Source organism: Pristis pectinata, chromosome 6, assembly GCF_009764475.1.
Source record: "Pristis pectinata isolate sPriPec2 chromosome 6, sPriPec2.1.pri, whole genome shotgun sequence".
Taxonomy (NCBI): Eukaryota; Metazoa; Chordata; class Chondrichthyes; order Rhinopristiformes; family Pristidae; genus Pristis; species Pristis pectinata.
Window position 1 is genome coordinate 16892166 of NC_067410.1, and position 25040 is coordinate 16917205.

At 39.1% G+C, this 25040-nt stretch overlaps 1 protein-coding gene across 1 annotated transcript in view; it reads left to right on the top strand.

Moving 5' to 3' along the window:
- The first annotated feature begins 24704 nt into the window (after window positions 1–24704).
- atp2b2 (ATPase plasma membrane Ca2+ transporting 2) overlaps window positions 24705–25040 on the top strand; it is a 604494-nt gene continuing 604158 nt past the window's right edge. Inside the window, exon 1 of the mRNA XM_052017134.1 lies at window positions 24705–24772. The gene's annotated coding sequence lies outside the window, so the exon portion shown is untranslated. The remainder of the gene's footprint in view (window positions 24773–25040) is intronic.

The window sequence follows — 25040 nt, forward strand, 5'->3', positions numbered from 1 at the left end:
CCCCGTTGCTGGTGATTTTGTGGCCGAGGAAATCGATAGAGTCAAGTCCGAATTGGCACTTGGACGGGTTGATCGTGAGGCCAAAATCGCGGAGGCGGGAATACAGCTGGCGGAGGTGGGAAAGGTGTTCCTGGCGGTTACGGCTGGCGATCAGTATGTCGTCCAAGTAAATGAACACGAAGTCCAGGTCTCGGCCTACCGCGTCCATCAGCCGCTGGAAGGTCTGCGCGGCGTTCTTAAGGCCGAACGGCATCCGAAGGAATTCGAACAGGCCGAATGGGGTGATAATCGCAGTTTTGGGGACGTCATCCGGATGGACCGGGATTTGGTGGTATCCCCTAACGAGGTCCACTTTGGAAAAGATGCGGGCCCCGTGTAAGTTCGCTGCGAAGTCCTGGATGTGAGGGATGGGATAGCGGTCCAGGGTGGTGGCGTCATTCAGCCTGCGGTAGTCGCCGCAGGGCCTCCACCCTCCGGTGGCTTTGGGGACCATGTGCAGGGGGGAGGCCCAGGGGCTGTCTGACCTGCAAACAATCCCCAGCTCCTCCATGTGACGGAACTCTTCCTTTGCCAGGCGGAGCTTGTCTGGAGGTAATCGTCGTGCTCGGGCATGAAGGGGTGGCCCTGTGGTAATGATGTGGTGTCGTACCCTGTGTGTGGGCCTAGAATTTGTAAACGAAGGTGCCAAAATCGATGGGAATTCGGCTAGGAGCTTGGCGAAATCGTCGCCAGAAAGGGAAATGGAGTCCAGGCGCGGGGCTGGTGGGCTGATTTCTCCCAGGGGATAGGTCCGGAGAGTGCTAGAGTGGACTAACCGCTTCCTTCGCAGGTCGACTAACAGGTTGTGGGCCCGAAGGAAATCGGCTCCTAGGAGTGGTCGGGCGACGGTGGCAAGGGTAAAGGTCCAGGTAAACGGCTGCCGCCAAAGTGTAATTGAAGCGTACGGGTGCCGAAAGACCGTATCGTTGTACCGTTGGCGGCATTGAGTAGAGGACCTGGTGGCCTGTCACGAGTGTCGCGGCCTGTCGGGTGCAAAATACTGACCTCCGCTCCAGTATCAACGAGGAAACGCCGTCCAGATTTCTTGTCCTGAACGAAGAGGAGGCTCTGTCAGCGGCCAGCCGCCGTAGCCTTCAGCGGCGGCTGGCCCTGGCGTTTCCCTGAAACTTGCAGGGTGGGCGGCATCGACGGGCCTCCGCACCCCACCTCTGATGGTAGAAGCACAGCTGGTCACCCGTGTCGTCGTCTGCGTTCCTGGGGTGTGGCTGCTCGGTTGCTGGGGCCGGGCGAGGCGGGCGTTGGGCTCGCGGCCTGGTGATTTGACTGACGGACGAACCGCTCTCGCGCTTGGCCCTCCACAGGACATCTGCCCGGGCGGCCACCTCACGGGGGTTGCTGAAGTCGGCGTCAGCTAACAACAAGTGGATGTCATCAGGGAGCTGTTCGAGGAAGGCCTGTTCGAACATCAGGCATGGCTTGTGTCCCTTGGCCAATGCCAGCATCTCATTCATTAGGGTGGATGGGGATCTGTCCCCCAGGCCATCCAGATGAAGCAGGCGGGCGGCGCGCTCACGACGGGAGAGGCCGAAGGTCCGGATCAAAAGGTCTTTGAAAGCCGGGTACTTATCTTCCTCCGGAGGCGACTGGATGAAGTCTCCAACCTGGGCGGCTGTCTCCTGGTCCAGAGAGCTAACCACATGGTATACTTCGTGGAGTCGGAGGTGATCTGCCGAAGGTGGAATTGCGCTTCGGCCTGGTCAAACCAGACGCTGGGCAGAAGTGTCCAAAAGGTGGGCAGCTTGAGGACCACTGCGTTGGCTGCTGCGCTGTCGTCCATTTCGCGGTCCAAAAGCCGTTTGGACCGTCGGGGTCACCAATGTAGCGGTTACTACCGCGGAATAAAACAAGACTCTACTCGGAGGATTGCCAAACAGAACTGGTTTATTTTCCCGCCTTGCGCGGGCCCTTTAAGGGAGAATGTTCCCACCCAAAACAACCGGCAATGACGTAAGTCCTACGTCATCAGGACTTTCCCGCGCGCGGGTTCTCCCCGTCTCTTGGAAAGACGAGGCCCGCCGCCATCTTGGGCCTCGTCGCTCCGACGCCGTGCGACCCGACTGCCGAGCCGGTTCGCCCGACTAGACGGTGAGTCGCCACACTGGTCCCATTAGCCCGCATTTGGCCCATATCCCTCTGAACCTTTCCTATCCATTTACCAAGTGGTACCAGCTGAAAGAAAGTGTCTAGGGAATAAAAATAATGTCTGAGAGGGGTGAAAATAGAAGAATCATAGACATTCCCCTATGTTCTTCATTGTTCTCCCCTTTCTCTGCATTTTAACATTGTTTTATTTCTAATGTTTTCCAGTTCTGATTAAATGACACAGACCTGTAACATTAATGCTACGTTTCTCTCCAGAGATTCTGTGTATCCTGCTGAGTAGTTGCAATATTTTCTGTTTTTTTTTAAGAGTTATAGCATCCATGGTATTTTGCTTGTTGATGTATTGGGACAGGTGCCAGCAGCTTGGTAGAAGAAGTAAATTTTGAGGTGAGCTTTAAACAAGAAACAAAAGACAGAGAGGTTTAAAGAAAGGATTAGAGGTTGGAGCCTAGCCAACTGAAGGCGCAGCTACCAATAATGGAAGAAATAAAATCCAACAGGCAAGAGGCTGGAATTAGAGAATCATAGAGATTACAAGAGCTTTCAGGGCTCAAGGAGGTTACAAAGGTGGTGAGGGGCAAGATTGTGGTGAGATTTGAAAACAAGGATGATTTTATACTTGAGGCCTTGTCGAACCAGGAGCCAATGTAGATCAGTGGTCACTAGGGTAAAATGGAAGGTGCAAGCTTAGATATGTGAAGCAAATTTTCATATGGATAAAATGCTGGCTTGTCAGGGTCAAACATCCATTGCATGAATAAAAAGCAGCTGAGTTTCGTCAGCGATTAGGCAGAAACTGATGTGGATTTTGATATCACCAGAGGGGAGGGTGCAGATGAGTGATAGGAATGGGCAGGGAAATGTCACTGTAGAATACCAGGGGTAACTAATTTCAGTAATTTTGTGTAAAGCCTTCCCACCTAATTTCAGTTTTAAATGTATTACAGCATAATTTATTCGTAAATAGCAATTAAGTTTGACCCCTAGTTTAACTTTTTGAACTTCAACTCACTTGCCCAATATCACATTTTCTGTACCTCTTTACAATGGACAGCATAACTGCAACTTTTACGAATGTTTCTTTGTAAACACTCCCTCCTTTTCTAACTTTAGTGAAAGTCATAACCCGAGATCCTCTTTGTTGAATTTTCATTGTTTGCACAACCTTTACCAAGTGCATTGGAGGCCTTTAGTGAATTTAACTATTGGTATTGGTATTGGTTTATTATTGTCACTTGTACCGAGGTACAGTGAAAAACTTGTCTTGCGTACCGATCGTACAGGTCAATTCATTACACAATGCAGTTACGTTGAGTGAGGTAGTACAGGTAAAAACAATAACAGTACAGAGTAAAGTGTCACAGCTACGGAGAACTGCAGTGCAATAAGATGCAAGGTCACACAAGGTAGATCGTGAGGTCATAGTCCATCTCATTGTATAAGGGAACCGTTCAATAGTCTTACCACAAGTGGGGTAGAAGCTGTCCTTAAGTCTGGTGGTATGTGCCCTCAGGCTCCTGTGTCTTCTACCTGACGGAAGAGGAGAGAAGAGAGAATGTCCTGGGTGGGTGGGGTCTTTGATTATGCTGGCTGCTTCACCAAAACAACGAGAGGTAAAGAGGAGTCCAAGGAGGGGAGGCTGGTGTCCTTGATACGCTGGGCCCTGTCCACAACTCTCTGCAGTTTCTTGCGGTCCTGGGCAGAGCAGTTGCCGTACCAAGCCGTGATACATCCAGATAACTATTTTGATTATAGTATTTTTATGATAGCTTATGTTGATTAATAATGAAGTAAGCTGATCCATTTCAGGTAGATTGATGTTAACTAATTGAATGCTATTTGCTGTTGCACAGATTTTTTTAAATGACATGCTCGGTATTAAATTTTACCAATCGTCTGTACACTAATCCTCAGCAAAAATGATTATTTTCCTGATCCCAATCTTATTTCTCGTGGTTATGATTTTAAATCCATACGTTTCACTTACAATTCACCAAACCAGCATTACTGGGTGATTAAATTCATGATACCAAAGCTGTTATTTTCAGAGTGTTGAGTTTGCAAAGGGGACAACCAGGTCCAGTTTCCATGAAGTGGTTCTAAAATTTGACATAACAAAATCATCCACTTACTGAAGTTTAAAATAATTGCTATAAATGTTATACCCATCTGTTCTTAAAGTAAATCATCTAATTAAAATTTGTGAGTTTTGCTTGGCAGATTGAAGGCTATTAGTAACTTAAGGTGCAAGATGGGAACACATTGTACATTAACTGATTTCGTTACTACAATAAGTAGGATTATTAGAACTCATACAAGCTAACTCTGACAACCACTTTGACATTTTATCGTTTACCATTTTTCTGCAGTCAAAAACCAGCTTTTTTAAAGGATAAAGTATTTTTGGGCTCAGATTAATTTTGGACCATTTGCTTTGACTTAAGTTTGTAATATTGGTGAGCCCTGCATTATGGCGGTTTGGGTTACGGAAGTTTGCCCTTATAGAATTCACAAATCACCACCCAAAAATTTGAGATAATGAATAAAATTTGCCCTCACAGAATTTATGTAGAAAATAAAGTAAATAAATCAACACAATATTTAATTTTTATCTACTCGCATTTCTTAACACATGCACAGGTAATGCGGCTTGGCATTATGCAAAAATTGCGATACAGACTGTTTTCTAGGAATGCAAACCCCCCGTAACTCAGGGCTAACCTGTAGAAGTCCTTTTTATTTGTTAGACTGCATTTGCAATCTTGTAAACTTTCTGTTTTCATTTGGCCTCTTTTCCAATTAACTCAGTTGTGAGTTATTACAATTTTGCTACTCAACTTATGGAGTACACGATCAGACATGTACTCAGATTTTATGTAGAAGCTTGCTGGATTTCCTGCATGTTCTGTGATATGGCAAAGGCTACATTAAGTTGTTCATATACCAGGCAGAGGGTGAGTTTTAACAAGATCAAAGAGAAAATACATTTCTAGGAGAAGCAGACAATGCTCAGAGTTTGAGCACACAGCCTTATCTTACTTGTGCAGCGTATTTCACTTCAAGCAATAATGGTGTATGTAGGATAGGAAATGAACAAAGTGAATCATTTATCCAGTTGTAAAAGACCAGTTGAGAAAAGGATCCAAAGGACTTGGATCTATATGTGATAGATTGTTTAAAGAGTTGAGAAGCAATTAAGACATAACACTGCTGATAATTGGTTAAATTAGCACGAACAGTTTCACAAAGGCAGCACAACCAAATAGCTAAAAAATGTCTTTGTATGTGCAATATGCAAAAGTGAATATTTGGTAGACTTGCAATAAATAGAATAAAATAAGGTCCATACAACATAGAATGGAGGGACTGTTATCACTCAAAGCTTTATGACAAGAGTAGATGTATTTTTATACACTAAGGAGAGTAACCTCCTGTTGGCCTACTTACCAGAAGTTGAATCACTTTAGAAGAACATGTGCAGGTACATGTGAAATCTTTCCTCAAGTCTTAACTTCATTTATTAATTGATAGCACAAAGAAGACTTTACACATTCTCCCTATAGAGTTCAACCCATATGTCTCCAGTTGAAAATTCACATTGAAGTATCAACAATTCGTAACACCGGAGCTTTACCACGTTGTTTTATTCATGTAGGTCATTCTAATTTTGTACCAATTTATCACTGATGAAACTAATAGATTTAGAGATACAAGATCCCATTACACCCTATTATTAAAATATTAATAGACAACTTTCCTATCAGAATATATTCCCAAATCATACAGGGTAATGTAATAACAATACTTAAGGTATTGCTGCATTATAAAATGTTATTGTGTTCATGTCAGCTATAGAGTCCTACATGTGTTGACCTCAGTGGATCAATTAAGATCAATTAAGACCCTCTCATGTACAAGATACAGTAGCAGAAGTCTGAAGATGCATAATTATCAAAAATATATTTTTTTCTTAATGGGCATCTGCTGTACTTCATTGACAATTCTGAATACTTCCCTTTTACATTTTGCTCATTAAATGCTTCAGACAATCTTTACGATGCAGATAACCATTAAACTAAATTTTGTAAAATTAAAATACATTAAACCCTCTGATTTATTTTTAAATTGTGGACAAATCAGTACATCAAATTGCGAGAATTTAGTGTTATTAATTAATTATTCATTCTGGCACTAAATATTTCCAAGTCGAGTATAAAAAGAGTAGTGTAGGGGGAAAACTGACCTTACTTCAACAATGAACTTAGTACGAGCTTCATGAGAATGCTTCAGATAAATCTTGCAAGGCTTTTCCATTTTCTAATCCAGAAAACTTTATGACCATTTTAAGGATTTGTACTTTAGCATCCACGAAACTGGCTGTTCTCAGTTCATTGCTTGTAACCAAGTGAGAAGACTTTCAATCAGGGTGGAAAGAAGAAAGAATATGTTACAGCCCAATTCCTTGACAAATAAGACTTGTCAAGGTGAAATCTAGAATATGAGGCACTCTGTGAATGATTGATCCATTAAAGTGGAATACAATCTGACATGTTATGGCAATTGTTGAGATTATGTGAGGAGCACAAACAAAAAGTACTGGAAATACTCAGCAAATTAGGCAGTGTCTGTGGAGAAAGAAATACAGCTAATGCTTCAGGTCAATGACCTTTCATCAGAATTGAGGAAAGTTGGAAATAAAATAAATTTGAAGTTGCAGAGAAAAGGGAGTGGGAATGGAAAAAAACGAAACAGAAAGGCAAAACTAAATGTTACTTCAGTGTTGCCTTTCTCTTTTATTTTACTTTTGGATTAAATGGATGTTGCTAATTATTCCTATTAATTACCTATTCTTACATCTGAAATAAAATGTAAAGATAGTTTTTTACATTTAAGTATTGATAGAACTTGACCATTTAGTTCAGTCATTTATTGAGTTATACATGAATAGTGTTTTGAAAGTGGTTAAATCAGAAGGCAGTTCCAATTTCCAATTTAATCCCAGGTCATTCTTCTCACAGTTACCCTGCTCCCGATAGGTTTTCAGGAACGTGTTCCAACAGCTGTGCTGTTTTCAGAGACCCAAGCATGGTGGAGAGGAGCATGGGGAGGTGGGGAAGGGGAGAAAAGCGGTTGGGGGGGAGAGGGGGTTGACAGTCATGGTGGGAGTGGCTGCATGACCCCAGTCTAAACTGAGATGTGTTCCCATTAGCAATACTCTTCAGTCAAATCCAGTCGAAGCATCCTGCAGATCTCAGTCCTCTTCCTGATTTGTTGCTATTCATCCTGATACCAAAGTAATTAATTTTCTAGCATTTTGAAATGTTCTGTGATTCAGTATTTGGATTCTAAAGAGGTTATACTGGATCAGGTGTATAAGTAAATTTACTTGAAATAAAATGACTGACAATTCAGCTGATTCTTGCACTGGCAGAAGGTAAGGGGAAGGTAGCATTCTTGCACACATGCAAAGTCTGAGATGAATGTAGATAATGTGAATAATAAGGATTTTAACAGCTACTAATGATAAAACTGTTATGGAAATATGTATGAGAAATGGAATAATTTCAATGCAGAATAGAATAACATAAAAAAAGCTTCACAACCTGTAATCCTATGGGCCTCCTTGGGGATTATAGGGAAATCATTGCACTATTCATTAAGTTGAACAATTTGTTAATATTCTGCCACATGGGATCATCATATAAACATGCAAAAAAAATTCCACCAGCTAGTCTATTGTCATACCACAATACATAAACAGAATGGTAAGTACTTACTTATAATGCATTGAGTGAGAGAATGGTGGAAGCAGATTTGATAACTTTCAAAGGGAAATTAGATAAAAACCTGAAAAGGGAAAAGTGTGCGGCCCATGAGAAATGACAGGCGAGGGGGCTTTGATGAACCCCATTCTGTCCATTGTAAAAATTCACATAAAATACAGTACTACATTTAATTTGACTTGTTAAATCAGCACAATAGGTTACATTCACTATTCCCAGTTATCCCGCACGTGCTTTGGTGGTTAATTGTGATGAGGATATTATTGCCATAATCAGCTTTTTAAAAATCCTGAAAAGAAAGGGACACTTTTAGAAAAAAAACATTTATTTATATAGTCAAAAACAGAAGGAATTGCTCATAATGCACTGACTGGAAGCAGATTTGATAACTTTCGAAGGGAAATTAGATAAAAACTTGAAAAGGGAAAAGGTGACAGCCAGCAAACCCCTAACTCAGATTTGCCACCCATCAAAGTGTCAATATTTATCAATGTTTCTGAACATCTGTGAAATGCAGAACTATTTAAAGAAGTACTGAAAAGAATACAAATTTTATTCAAACAATTTACTAATTAAAAAAAACACAAAAACATTTCTAAGTCATGAGATCAAACCATGATGAAAAGTGTAATTTACCTTTCTTACAGCACTGCCGTCCCCATGAGATGATGGGCTTGCAGATTCTGCACAAAGTTATATTGAGGCATCTTCCTAAAGCAAATTCCCAGGTGTATGTAGTGGAGAATCTCAGGAAGCTTCCTTGGGAAGCCTGGCGGCAGAGCATCACTGGGAAATCACAAGCTGAGGTTGGCCAGTAAGTTCAGCATTTCCCTGCAGGAAGCTGGCAATTCCATGATGGCAAAACCCAATTAAATTTGGCCCATTGTGTACTGCTTGTGTTGTGCTAATGAGACAAACCCATTTGCCACTTAAAGTAATATAATTTAAAACATGATGTGTGCTTTGGTTCGTTCATTACTAACTAAAAGAATGATAGTAATTCAAGGATCACTGAGGATAAACAAAATTCTATTAATTTTGTCCTCTGTTCCCCCCTTTTGGTTTTCCCTTATCCCTCTGACCCCTTTACCCCTTTTCTTTTCCTCCCCTGCCCTCATGACCTACCCATTGCCCACACCTTCCTCCCTCTGGTTCTCTACCTCCTTCCCTTTATTCCATGGTCTGCTGTCCTCTCCTATCAGATTCCATCTTGTTCAGCCCTCTGCCTCTTCCACCTATCACCTCCCAGCTTCTCACATCATTCCCACTTCTCCGCCCTCCCCCACCTACCTACCTTCCCTCTCTCACCTGGGTTCACCTATCACCCGCCAGCTCGTGCTCCCTACCCACCGCCCCCCCTCCCCCCGACTCTTTCATTCTGACTGCTGCCCTCTTTCTTTCCAGACCTGATGAAGGGTCTTGGCCTGAAACGTCAACTGTTCATTTCTCTTTCCATAGATGCTGCCTGACCTGCTGAGTTCCTCCAGTATTTTGTCCGTTGCTCTCAATTAACTTTGTAATTATTTTGTTTGGCTTAAGTAAACTAGCCATGGACTCGCAATGATTTATTGATATTAGTCTCCTTCTTACCAAAGCAATTGTGTCACCTGGACAACTTTGACCACCACCCAGTCATAGTCACTCCCCCTCTCTCTCCATAGATGCTGCTGACCTGCTGAGTGTCCCCCACCATTTCATGTTATCATTTCAGTTTTCCATCATTTATTGTTTTTTGCTTTTCCACTACAGTGGATTTATGTCTTGGGACGTGGCTAATGAGATGGCTTCTATAGATATATTTTTATTTTTAAATCTTAATTGTGGTGACATCACTTGGGAAAAATTGGGGCAATAAACAGTGAGGATTTGTCTTACTGTCTTGAAGACTCAGTGGGTCATATACCTCGGGGAAATACATTGAGCAATGTAAGCCAATGGAGATTCCAACATTCTTTTCCATGTGAGCAATTTGCTGTGGGCATGGTACTAGAGGCTAGACAACACCTCTGGAACTGTATCCCAGCTGGAAGCCAAAACAGACAAGGAGAAGCAGAGAGAACCATGACTGAAGCAGATGGCACAGAAGAAAAAAAATGCTTGTTTTCTGCTTCAAAAAAGTTCTAACAGTTTGTCTGGGTGTTAAAGGAAAGCAACATTGATCTCAATTAGCAATTGCATTTGATCTCTGATTCTGAGGTGAAAGAATGTTTTTTCAACTTTACTTAATGACCAGAAAAGAGTTGGTATGACTAAACTGAGAGCTTTTGACAGGTAAGATGCCTATGCATTAAGTGCTAGTTTAGAACATAGTTCATTGTCAGAGTTTTTCACACCCAAAGAAAAAGGGGGTAAATAAAGCTTAGAAAGTTCCAACTTTATCCATGAATTTGGTTGAATTTACAGAGTGAAAGTGATCTCTAATCACTTAGATTAACATATATTCCAAGTCAATAGTTCTGCTTTATTCATTTTCACTTGTATTTGGGGTGGTTTAGAAGTTAATGAGAATTTTGGATTTCTTCTAATGTGGAAAATATAAAAGGAGTTACTTTGTGTACTATTAATACTGACGTGTTTGTTCTTAACTGGAATATGGCTATTGTCCATCAATAGTTAACTGTTCACTTGCAGAATTGCAGCCAGTCACACTTGCATGAGCAAACTTCAGATGGCTGAGCAGAATCACTAGCTTACATTTTATTTGGTAACATTTGGGGTACTAACTTGTGACCTTAATAAGCAGGATTGATCTGCACAGAATTTAACACATGAATAGATATGTTAAAAATACTGTCTCATTGAAGTGATTTCTACTTCTACTGATTGGAAAAAAAACCTACTCTTTCACCTCCCTAATAACAAAACTTAAAGCATATCTTAACCAGTGTCTACATCATTTTTGCTGTTACACTATATTTGAAGTTAAACTCTGATTCATGATTGACCATGAGATTGCCAGTATTTCAAGATTCTGTTACATTTTGCCAATAAGTTATGCATCTATCACAGATCTGAAACTTATTTCAGCTCTCCTTTTAGATGAAGTCACTTTCATGAAGGTTAAAGGCAGAGCACTAAATCCACATTTGTCTTTCCTGTGGTCCAATTGCTTCAGTTATCCAGTAATATCACTAATGTGCAGCGAGTATTTTGATATTTTACTGTAACTTTTGCAAATATTCTTTTCACTTTCATTCTCTTTAGTAATTTTGTTAATAGCAGAAGAGTGTGCAAGAGGCTATACTGCACAAATTTGGTCCTGAATTAAAGATTATGTTTACAAGCAATATTCTGACAAATTACTTTAATGGCAGTGATGAGATTGTGCAGAAATGTCTCATCTTTTCACTGCAATAAAATTCCAGCAAAGTTTGGTCCCTTGTGCCAGATTTGCCAACATAAATGAGAATTAATTAAACCTTTAGATACTCTGAAGTTGTCAAGGAGGTTATTAAAGCTATTCATTAGTGAAATGTTACTCGATTGCCAACCTAGATTGGAAAGGTAAAGCCAAATAAAATGAATGAGTAGGCAAAATATTGATGGCATATATGGTCCTCTAACTTTAGTAAATAAGTTGCCCTTGCTTCAATGGTTATTTTGAACTGCAAAACATACTGCTCCCCCCAAAAAAATCATTAGTAATGGTAGAAACTGCTTTTGGATTTCAATTTGATAAAGGCCAAACCACCTTCAACTTAACAGCCTGAGCAGTTACACTCTAATCAATATCCTTGATTGTTTATATAATGTCACATGCTACAATATTTACCTTACAAACTAACTAAACATTCTTCATTTTACCATATATACCATTCTCGTCACATTTGAAATAAATATGAAATTAAACCCCTTCTCCAATATTGCAAGCAATAAAATCACAGCAGTAACTGAATAATTGTCTGGAAATAGATGCATGTTTGGCTATTGTCCTTTTAATTAGACTTTATTCATTAATGGTTCACTCTCACAATTTGTTGCCATGTTTTAATAACAGTATCAGACTTATCCCCCATTCCATTTTACATATTTCTGGTTGAGGTGAGGTTACTATTCAATTACTGACGTGACTTTCAGATTGTTTGGTATTGTTTTCCACACAGGAATCCCTCTAAGAGGATCATGCCCTCTCTACCACTTTCCCTGAGGTTGCCTTGCTTTACCTCGCTTTTTCCCAATCCCAGTCCTTTCAATTGATTGTCAAATCCTACCCAGGGCCACTCAGCCAACAAATTACTCATAGAACCCAAATACGTGACTACAGATAGCCTGCAGCATTTCCCATCATTGTATTTGATTGTAAAGTCATTGTTTCACAATGTATATGAAGATGTACAATGATTTTTTTAAATCTTGTCCCCCAAACACTTCCTAATACTCAATACACAATTTGATTTATTTAGTCACTTTAAATCAGTAACCATAAAAATATGTTTTCCACTGATTCACTGTTGTGAATTGAAGCAAGAAACCTTCTGTGATCCAAGAACATGCAATTGCATTTCTTTGTTTTGTAAAATATCTTTAATTCATTTGCATGAATACATTATTTGAATGACGATCCACATATTTTGTGTAATGTTTACCAAATGATTACCAAAACATACGTTAATTTCTGCAAGAAATGAAGCAAGGTCTAATTATGTATTTTTTTATCTATTGACTTTTATCAATAAGATAATGAATATGCAAATTGTGAGACAAAGAATAGATTTTGAAATACCAATGATTATTTTGTCAAGGAGAATATTCATTGTAATTGTGTTAAAAAAACTTGCAGTAGTGACTGAAAGGAACTTTTGACTTATGACCTTGTCTTTACTGTAGCACATAACAAGGTTTCGTTTTATGTTATGTTATGAGCCGCTGTATTTTTGTTCCCTAACCAAATCAACAGGGTGCCCTTGATGTTGAGGTAAAGTTTGTGTAAAATTGTCTTGTTCCTCTAGTTTCATTCACTTGGGATCTATATGTCGCTGGCAAGGCAGGGTTTCTGTCGTCCATCCCTACTTGACCTTGAGAATGTGATAGTGAGCTGTTTTCTTGGCACATGGAGATACTCACTTATATATATTAGTGTTTATTTTGGAGATCCAAAACTTTGACCCAGTGTTGATAAAGATATTGTGATATATGCCCTAGTCACAATGGGGTTTGACATTGGAGGGAAATTTTGTTACTTCAGTGCTTCTGTTTCTCCTAACAGTGTAGATGAGAAAGGCTGCATGTTTGGGAGGTGATGTCAAGGAATTGTTGGTCATCTGCTGCAGACATGATGTACCAGGGATGAAGAGGCTGAATGTTTAATGTTGTCAGGTTCAAATCATCTGGGCTGCTTTGTCCTGGATTGTGTCAAGCTTCTTAACTGTTAATGGACCAGCATTTATCCAGGCAAGTGGAGAGTATTCCATCACAGTCCTCAGTTTGTGCGTTTTTAAATGGTGGAAAGATATTGAAGAGTTCGGAGTTGAAGCAATCTCTGCAGAATGCCCAGCTTTGCTTTGCTCCTCCAGGCCCTGGCATTAATATGGTTGAAGTGTCTGGCCTGTGGTAAACCAGGGTAGTGGTGGTAATTCTATTTTGGTAAGATAGTTCAACTCCATCATGTTGAAGACAGTAATTGATTTGGAGTTATATGCCATGACTTATCACTTGTCACTTATCAGACCAAGTCTGGATGTTGTGCAAGTCTTGCTACATGCAGCCAAAACCTGATTCATTATCTGGAGAACCTGTGAAGGAAGTGAATATTTATTTTTGAATATGAAAAGAAAATTGAAAAGGAGGGGCAGGATAGGAAGTTTCCTGTTCAGCTGCTTCAGTGATCGTAAATTGGCTTCATTCTTCTACCAATGATTTCTTGTTGTTCTAATGCTCATTGAAATAAAGCACCTATTGTTATCCTTAGGGCAATGGTGCTGTGCAAAAAGTCCTTACATAGCATAAATGATCCCATACCTTTCGAAGAAATGTGGTGATTTCCATAGTGCAGATATCCTTCCAAAGCCACTAAAGGAGTAAAATAGACTAGAACTGCTCTTGTAAAAACCCTGTGGATCAACAGGTCATTTGGTAATAATCAAAGTTCAAAACAAATGGAGTTGAGAAGTGTTGCTTGAACACTATTTTATTTCCATTGGACTTTGACACATCACTGTTTAAACATAGATCAGCTGATATTTCCATTCTAAGGTTTGTAAAACTTTATGATTCACAGAATCCATAGACAATTCCTTCCAAGAAGCTACAAAATAGAATGTGCAAGGAATCTAATGATTAGGAATATAAAGGCTGATGGGTCTGAAGCAACTTTTCCATTGATTGGCATTTTATTTGCTTATGATTCAGTTATACTTCAATGTTTTGAATAAGTTGAAATGTACTTTGAGTTAACCCTGATTTTGGTTATAGCCCATATTGCAATATTTTTGCCATCTATGCTGGACCTTATTAGACGTAGCCTACAGAGATTGTCCACCACTAAACCCCACTGCCACACCAATATTTTGAGGTCACACAACCCCAAGTGACCTTGAGTCCACACCATTATGTCCATTCCACAAGACAGAGTGGACTGAGAGTATTGACTAAGCCTCAGAAAGTGCAAACTGAGGGCTTGCACAGGGTCCACCCTAATGGAGACTTCTGATAGGTGGCCTTTTCATGTTTCCAAAAGTCTAACCAAGATAAAGTTTAAAAAGTTTAAAGCACGTATCATTATTTCAACGAAAGTTGTTGAGCCACTTCAAATGAATGAGGCCAAGCTTGATATATCTGCTAGGGGTTGGTATGAAGTGCATCTGGTCTCCCAGCTCTGGTCATAATGAAGTACCTCTAGATTCAATGGGAAATTGAGGGACAGATCAGGAAGTCAGCTATGCATGGGTGTGAATTCCATTGACTTCTGGACTTAGGTGCTGATCTGTGTGCTGGAGAGAGCCATTGGTTCCCTGTGGATCTGCCATCTAGCTGTCATTGTGATCTGGCCCAATATACTTCCCAAATATTCCCAAAAGTTTTCAAATTGCAACAAATAATGTTGGATGTATGATTTCCTCAAGTCATCATTGCTGCAAGTGGCTAAAGATATTTGGCTAAGAATGGGTTAGACAGCACAGAAGAAATTCCCAGTGGATTTACTTCCATGAGACAGAATTGAGTGTTTGTAATATATATAAACTCTCAGAATAAAAAAGAAAATAATATGATTAACATTACATCTTAAAATACATGGATAAACAAGATAGGTCATAAATCTAAGCAATTTATTTTAAAGTGGTTTTCTATGAAATAAACCAATAATCAGTGATTAACGTAGCAACCCCTTATCGTAAATCAGGAAAAAATGTAGCATATTGTTTATTACCTTCACCAGACTGATATAACCCAACACTATTTATTCATTTCTGTTGGAAAGTTATGACTTTGAACAGAAGGATTTATTGTCTACATGAAAAATTAAAACAGCAATAACTTGAAATCATAAATCGTGAACCAGAAGAATAAAGTTTGCATTTCTTCTAAATGACGGAATAAGTATTTGCATGTTTAGTGTTTGAAAATCCAACCTGTTGGGAATAAACTGAAGATTTGAAAATGGTAAAGATGGAACTGGGTACTTACATCTATTGTGATAGCTCCATGGGTTGGGCAGGAAAAGTAAAAAGGGACAGTGGTAGCTACAAAGCAGATCTAAATAGTGAAAGATTAATTACAGTGTATTTATAGTCCAATTCAGGCACAGTGAATACATTTGCATTATTAATGCTCCTTAACATTTTAAAGTCTTGGATCAAGACTGCACTCAATGAAAACAAGTACAGTTCTCCAAAAGCAAGTCCATGTCTATAAGGTTGTAAGAAATGCCACAATGATTTTTTTTAAAGAAATGCATATGAGAGAGAAGTACTGTGGAATTTTATTGCAAAAGCTAGAAAATACTTTAATAATAAAAACACTCTGATGTAAACTGATTGGAATTACATTCATCATTGACTTTTCACTCTAGAATACATTTATATCTCAAGGTTCAATTCTATTGCCTTTACAAATCATGCTGGCCTAAGTGCATTGATTCAATACTGCCTGCTGGGTGACCTTGCTATTAAAGAGCTTGGAGGCAGCATGATTGTAGTCTAATGGATGACAGACTCCATCTGCTTGAAGGTGAGGTGACATTGGAACAGAGTTTAGAGGCAGTCTAACTTGAACATGAAAGCAAAACATTGCAGGTCTGAAAATCTGAAATAAAAACAAAACAATGCTGCAAATACTCAACAAATCAGGCAGCATCTATGGAGAGAGAGCAACAGAGTTAGAGTTTCAAGTTGATCATCTGTCATTAATGCAAGGAATAGTAAGAAAACTATTGCAGAGAGGGGGCAGAAATGGAGAGAGCAAAGGGAATGTCTGCTAGAAGGTAAAGACCAAGAGAGGTGAATGACAGAAGTGGTGGTGATTGAGAGAAGGTGGTGAAGGCTTCTTACACTGTTCCAATAATGCCCAGAGTAAGCATCTCACCTTTCAACTAGGCGTATTACAACACTGAGGACTCAATAATTTCAGATAACCAGTTCTTCTAGTTTACATCAGAACTAGCCAGCTCTGTTGAAAGGTCATCAACTTGAAAAGTTAAGCCCATTGTTCTCTCTCCACAGATATTGCTGAACTATTGAGTATTTCCAACTTTTTCCTTTTTTAAGATTTCTAATAACTGCAGTGTTTTGCAATTCCAGCTTTGTTTTTTATCTGTCTTCTCTGTTCCTTTTATTGTCTTCTATTAATATCTCCTCCAGACAGACCATCTGAGAATTGGACAGGAAAGTGAAAATGAGGTCAATAACCTGCCATGATCTTATTACATAGCAGAGCAGGCCTGATGGGCTGAATGGCCTCGTCCCACTCCTGTTCCTTATTTTCTCATAACCTTTTGGTTAGCGCAAAAGAAGTAGTGAATTGCTCAAAATGCCAAGCTAATGGTTGAAGCTATGAAATGGAAGTTTTACAGATACAGTTCTGTTTAAATGGGTTGCCCTATTTACTTCTTGAAGGCAGGTACATTATAGAACATCTAGAAGGAGGAGGACATAAGGGCAGAGTTGACTGTTATTACAACAGCCAGTGCTTGTTAGCAGCAGCTGTCACTCCTCTACAGGTGGCTATCTATTAACTCAGTGATTGTATTAAAAAGTCTCCATGAGGATTGTCAGATATATTGGACACTGCTTTTCCTCCTAATATTCAGAAATCTGTTCCTTCCTATATTGTATACACAAAAGATAAAAACAATGAATGTTAAATCTTACCATAGTGCCTTGTATTTTAAGTAAAGCTTGTTTACAAATATATACAATCAACATGCTTTTAACAAGATTTGCACATTGGAAGCAATCACAAAGATTTTGATAGTTCAGAAAAGATCCTAGTTCCCAGCATAGTAATGAAATTATTTATAAGGGAATTTGTATTCCAAATATAACTCTTATTTTCCATTTATCATGTTTCAACTTGTAAAAATATTCCAAATTATTGCGACATCTTCAACAACTGCACTAAATATTACATCCTCCAATTAAGTTTGAATTTATGATTCTTGGACAAATGGAAATAACATTGATATATTAATCGTCAATATCAAAAGATCCAGTGTTATAAATCTGCCATAGTTTCTAAGTCTTACATTAAAACCTTAATTTAAAACAAAGTATTTAATTTTGTAGGTCTACTACTTTCCATAAACATTTACCTTTGTGTCCAGTTGGGATAATGCGTTGATTCTGCACCATTGCTGTCCCTTAGTTTTGGGTGAGAGCTTGGTGAGATATTAAGAGATGTATTCTGGGAATAAGGTCACCTGGAACTAGTTTTAATTGCGAGATTGAGAGATGGTGGAGAAGAATAATGTAGAATACATGGATGATGGATTGAGAATTGTGATTCCTGTAAGTTAAAAGTTTATATCAGAAAGGCTGGATAAACCAGTTGGTCTTTCCCCCTATCACTTCTGAACATTATTATGGTTTACTGTGGAGTGTAGATGAACTGTAAGATAATAAGTCATCACTAGATAGCTCAACCATCTTTGGAATACCTAACTGAATGCAACTAGCTGGGCTAAGCCTAGCTCATGCACTTATTTAACTTACAAACCAGAATTGTTTTGCTATCTTTAACACTTCCTCTATTAGTTTATTAAAACTTTATACAATGCCAATGCAGATTTTTTAAATGACTTATACATTCCAACATTTTATTTTGCTATTCCGTTTGTTGGCATGCCAGCTGTTACAGCTGGATAAATAAGTCTAAAAACGTGGAAGTGAAAAATACGTCTCAAGTCAAGGATCGAAGTTTGGTTATGATAACTGTTCTATTTAAGGTAACTATGGGCAAGGAGAAAAGTTTCAAAACTAAACTAGTCAATGTAATAATATGGAATAGCATGTCACTATTGTTTTTGATAATATTGAGGACAATCTGAAGAGGCTGAGATAATGTTTAGGAACGATAATCTCCATTTGGGATTATTGTATTAGCAACATAGATATCAATTGACCCTCTTAACTAGGCAAAGGAAAGATGCAAGATTAAAAAAGGCTAAGAATTGGAAATAGAAAGGGACAGGATGATAAAAATAAAACTAACTGAGGAAAAAAAATGATAGTTTTTATGTGAAGTCCTCTCAACTGCAAACAGGTTTCTTGAGCTGTGATTCTACACCTCTGACAACAATTGCAAGAAGCTCATCAATACTCTTGTCACTAAGATTAAGATGCTTCCCTTCCTTCCCCTAGCCTACTAGGCTGGCCATCTAATATCACCCCCCCATGCACTAGCCCCACACACTATTTTCTCCCCTCATGCCTCTGCAAAATCATCTTGTTCATGAGGCTCAGCCTCTCATCCCTTGGCGTATCTGCACTAAAACAAGAACCTCCACCAAGTTCCTTTCCTGGTTTCGTGTCAGCTGATGTTGCTAACAATTCTCTCTCCTCTGGTATTGCTCCCTCATTCAAATATAACCACCCCTCAAACCCTTGAATCTTCATCCTACTGTTTTTTTTTTCAGCTACAATTTCCTTTCTTGAATGTGTTGTTGTGTCCAAACTTTTTGCCCAGCCTACCCAGAATTCCTTGTACACAGCCCTGCTATTGGCAACAATACAGACAAGGAATGTGCTTCAAACTGCAATATTAGCATATCTGGTCCCATCCTATTGAGATATTCCCTTTGTTCTACCCAGCCCTTCCCCACCGTCTCTGCTACTGAAAACTACATTGTTTTCCCCCTTTCCCAATTTTGATGAAGAGTCTTAGACCTGAAGTGTTAACTGTCCCACAGTTTCCACAGATGCTGCCTGACCTGCTAAGTGTTTCCAGCATTTTCTATGTTTATCATAGAAGAATTGAAGTTCCAAATAAAAGCAGCAGATGTCTTTTTCAGTCAATGGAGGTTTACATACAACTGATGATACTGACTCATATTTACAACAAGAAAATTAAAGGAATATATAATTAGGAAGGTGGAGAATATTTAGAAAGTATAAGCTGTACAAGATGAGTAAAAGCAGTATGCATCAAGAAGCATTTATCACCCTAGATATTTTGTATCAACATAGGAGCAATGGTTATGATAAGAGATGACATTTACAAATTACTGACTGTTTTAGGCTGACAGGAAAGTAGTTAGAATTATAAAATTATCATGCATTGAAGTTTGTTCTTTCAGCTGCCTGCCACCTAAACTCTGGAGTTGCCGCTTTCCATCTCTTCACCTCTTTCAGGACTCTCCTTAAACCCTACTTCCTTGTTTAAACTTTTGATCATCAGTCCTAATCATTACTTATATAGCTCAGCAGTCAATTTTATTCCTGATTATGCTCCTGTGAAGTGTCTTGGATGTTTTATTATGTAGATGGTACTGTATAAAATCAAGCCATTGTTTGTTGTTAGCCATATAAAAATCTTCTGGGAAAACGGAGATATGATCATGCATTAATTATCCAGATACTTGATTGGTCTTCATCATCAAATATCATCCATTTCATGCTTTACGTATCCATTGGGTCATGTTATGGTATGTTTCTTCAACAAATACACAAATCATTGCCCTCAGTCTCAATACCCAGAGACGGCACAGTAGTGTAGCTAGTCAAGCTGCTGCCTCACAGCTCCAGCAACTTGGATTCACTCCTCTGATGCTGTCTGTGTAGAGTTTGCAGCTGCATGGGTTTCCTCTAGGTACTCTGATTTCCTCCCACATCCCAAAGATCTGTAAGATGTGTGGATTTGTAAGTTAATTGGCCACCGTAAATTTCCCCTCATTGTGTGGATGAATAGTAGAATCTTGGTGGGTTGGGGAGTGAGTTAGTAGAAAAATGGTTCTTGATGGTCAATGTGGACTCAGTGAGGTGACAGGTCTGTTTTTGTGCTGTATCTCTCTGTGACTCTATGACCCTCTCTGTTGGGCCTGCTAGAACATTTCTTAGACGGTGCCTAACAGAAATGGAAATATCTTCTTCATTTCCTGGGGCCATTTTCAGTCGAGCTTGAAGCTTACTTAACAATTAAAAGGACTAATATAGAGGAATACCTCAACAAAACAGAAATCAATTAATTCAAGTAACCAAACATCAGTAAGTCAGGGCACTGGATCTATTATTCAGCAATGAACATGCGCTGATAAGTAACTCAGTGCTGAAAGAATGACTTGGGCTCCGGTAATCATTAAGCAGTTAGATTTTGCAACAGGAAGCCAAGTGTCAGAAATAACAAGAAGAGGTTATGGATTTTAAAAGTGGAACGAGGTCAGACAAGTTGAGCAATTTTTTCCAACAGAAAGAAACTAACACTAACTGTTTTTCCTTTTAGATAAATATTTGGAGAAGAGGAAGACAAAGGGCAATGGGAAGAAGAAATATTGTGATTAGTTTTCAGATTACTCTTCAAGACGGGGTTTTTATCTTTTATAGAAGTATTTTTATAAAAATTCTCAGCAGGTAATAGGGTCATTGTTAGGATTGATTTTATGTGATATCTGGAAGGAGTAAGCTGAAAGCCCCCTTCTGTCCCGTGTTTTGTGTTCTTGTATTTGGTCTACTCTAATTACATCAACTCACTAGCATTTCCTTTTACATCGCCTCATTTCATATTGTGGCAAATGCAGTTAATAAAATGCAACATAGTTAAAAATGACTAGTTTACATAAATAAGGATGGAAAGCAACTGTAGTGAATTCAGGACTCAAAATGTTAGAGGAAATTTACACTTTTTGTTATAGGAAGGAGATTATAGGAGTGATAAAATTCTGACCTATGAAACAAGATAAAGTATGGTATCAAGGAGCTCTTATAAAACTGAAAACCATTAGGAATTGGATCACAGCATCAGGAGTTGTACCTTGCACAAGGGAAGATAGACAGAGTTATTGGACCTCAAGCAAATCAGCCCCAGAACATTGTTGTTCAGGGCTGTTCCCTATCCTCAATGCTCTTCAACTGCTTCATTAAGGACCCTTTAATCCACAAATTCAGTGAGGATTTACTCTGATTACTGCACTATGTTTAGTTATGTCATAACCCCTCCATAAATAAAGGAGTGTGTGGTGAGACCTGGCTATGGCTTGATATTGGAAAAAAAAAAACAAATAATCCACACACATGTCAGGCAAACAACAATCTCCAACAAAAGTGAGATGATGGGAATACTTTTCACTTGTGTGGATGATTGGAGCTCCAACAGTACTAGGTTTAGCACCCCATCTGCCATGTTAGACATTCACTCCCTCCACTGTCAGTATACTGTGGCTTCAATTAGAGGCATCTACAAGCTGAAATGCAATAATTTACCAACGCTTCTTCAGCAGTACCTCCCGACCTCTACTGCCTAGTATACAAGAACAAGTAGGCTATGTGAACACAATGACTTGTAAGGTCCACTCCAAATGCAAACCACGCTGACTTGACCTGCAAATCAGTCAAAGTCAAATTTATTGTCACATGCACAAGTACATGTATGCACAGATGCAATGAAAAACGTACTTGCAGGAGCATCACAGGCACTCAGCATCAGCTAATCCTTTGTTGCTGCTAGGTCAAAATGCTGAACTTCCCTACCTAAACATCACCACTTAATTTGGCATGGGAAGTAAATGTTGGGTGTGCCATGGATAATCACATGAAAGTCTCAAATGCATAATTTTTAAAAGATCTTAATTTTAAAAAGAACACTATCTTACTTTAAAAAACAGGGGTGTGTCATTCTTGAAATGAGCATCTTGATGATGACGATTCTACGTTGAAAACTAATTTGTGGTTAGAATGGCCAAAATTGGAAAGATAAGATTTTCATCCTTCTAGGAAAGTCAAGCTCGGGCAGATTTTGCAGCAAAGGAGTATTGAGAGAAAAAAGGAGACAGTATGCTTTATTTTTGGAATTTTATCAATGTCTAAATAACCTGCATTATTTCTTTTAGTCCTGCAATTACATACAAATGTAAGATCAAGCAAGATTAAGATAAACAGTCAATCATAGAATAAATATTGCATCCTGATCAAGTAACTGAGTTTCTTCTTGTTTTGAAATGACATAGAAGTAGAAGAATTTTACCTTTTGGATGATGCCATTTTTGCCATAAATGGCAATTTGAATACATAGAACAATAGAACATTGCAGCACAGTACAGGCCCTTCGGCCCATGATGTTGTGCCAACATTTTATCCTGCTCTAAGATCTATTTACCCCTTCCCTCCCACTTAGCCCTCCATTTCTCTATCATTCATGTGACTATCTAAGAGTCTCTTAAATGTCCCTAATGTATCTGCCCCACAACCTCTGCCGGCAGTACATTCCACACACCCACCACTTTCTGTGTAAAAAAACTTACCTCTAACATCCCCCTAAAACCTTCCTCCAATCACCATAAAAATTATGCCCCCTCGTGTTAACCATACATGCTGTAAACAAAAACCTAGGTAAAGACTTATGCAAGAAAAAAAATCAAGTTAACTGACCATTTCTAATATTTAATTGTTTCGAATTTAATCCCAGGCAGATTCTGGTGGAAGACTGAAGGAAATAAGTGGGCTTCAGATCTTTGTGATTGTGAAGGTCATTGGCTGCAAGAGGGAACATTGCAATGGGTTTTATTTCAATGTACTGAGAAGCAGGGAGAAGGAAATGCATGGGACTGTATGTTTGGAGCTTGGAAAGGGTAAGATAAGAAAGTTCAGTGAAATGATTGCCGGAGTAATATTAATTTTGGTAGAGAAGAGATTAGAGGCTAGAAATTACACAATGATCACTTAGCGAATTATCATCATTTTCTTGAATCCCATTCCGGGTCCAATTCAGATGCAGCAGCAGTATTAGAGACTTTCACAAGGATTTATTGAAAATTATCGAAGTGATAAAACCAGAATTTGTTTACCAAACCTATTCAGCTAAGAAATCAACACTCTTATTTCCACAATTACATTTTTCTATGAATCACACAACTTTGCACTGTGATTTAATAAACCAACTATTTGGGGAAAAAAATCCACTTGATTTGCCATGACAATCTTTCTTCTTTAGTGCATTGAAGTAACTTGCAGAACCCACGAAATAAATAATATCAGGAAAATGAAACGAGAAATAAACGAGGCCAACCTCCCAATATTTCGAGAAATTTAAAGGCATTATTATACTGAAATCTTACACTGCAGCATCATCACGTCTGATTTTTCCTCAATTAAATTACAGCAGACATAAATGTTAGATACTTTATATTAGAAATTTTACTAGTTTTCATACAGAAAAATAATGTAACTCAGCCTGTGCTCTGTGAATGAAAACCAGATTGTTTCTAAATCCCAGCCTCTCTGGGTACGTAATGGAAAAATCTCAGTCACTTTCACAGCAACTGAAACCTCTCCCGCAGATTCGTTTTACTTGTTAAAAGTCTCCGTTGTTTTCCGTGCTTAACGTGAAAGGATGAACATGAGACAAATAGATTCACCGATCTAACCGTATGCATTAAATACATTAACCACTGGAGGCAAAGAGGGAAAAGACAGTGATGGAATGAAGGCAATGCAATTTATATATTTACAGCAAAAAGTTTTATTTAAAAACAATAAGTTAAATTGCAAAGGAGTGTGTAATGTCCAGCTTCCGTGTTTTAACGTTTTATCAGGCATTATAAGATAACGGATCGAGAGCTGCTCCCGGCAAGTAAGTTTCTTTTGGTAAGTGGAAACGATTTTGTAAGGTGTTGGAGCCTCCTTGGAATCCGACCCGGGAGCTCGAGCTTCCCGGAGCTGGCGCCCGTGCCGCCCGGACACCAGCTGCAGCCTCATTAATTCCCAATAATTCAACTTTTTCACGTTGCTGTTCCTTTCGGTCGAGGAAGCGCCTGACAACCAATCTCACCAATCGGCGCTGCGCTGCCTCCTCACGTGCCGCGGAGTGTGGCGGCTGAGCATCTCCCTACCATTATTTGCAACTGTAATTAAACCCTTCCGAATCATTCTAAGTCAACCATACATCATTCTATGCCCCTCTATTTTAATCAAAGCAACGCTTATTGATGTGTTCACTTGTTTGCTTGTAACTTAAGTTTTTTTTCAAAAAAGCGTATTGCATATATAAATATACATATTGCTTGTGATATGGGTGGTTAGTTGAAGCGCCATTGTGGGTGAGAGTGTTTTTAAATGGTTTTTTTTGGTGCATTTTTCAGTCAGTCAGAGCTGGGGAGCTGTGGTGACAGCAGCACTCAGTCACACACTCAAACACCCACTCACACACAGGAAGCAGCCGGCACCGTCTTAACACACATTAAACAGGTAGGAGCAAGAACGTTATTCTTTCTGTAGGCACCTCGTATTGAACGTGTCAATTTTATATTGTGGGAACACTGCTGCTCTTTTTTTTTATCCTTTCAGTCTTATTTTGTTGTTGTCTGACCTTGAGGTGGTGATGATGTACTACGGCAGCATCTAACGCAATGTTGATCCATTTCACCGTGTACAGATTTGAGTTAGCTGGGAATAGTGTCTAGTTTGGAGGAATGAAAAAAATGTTAACAGACAGCGCTGTAGTATAATTCTAAAC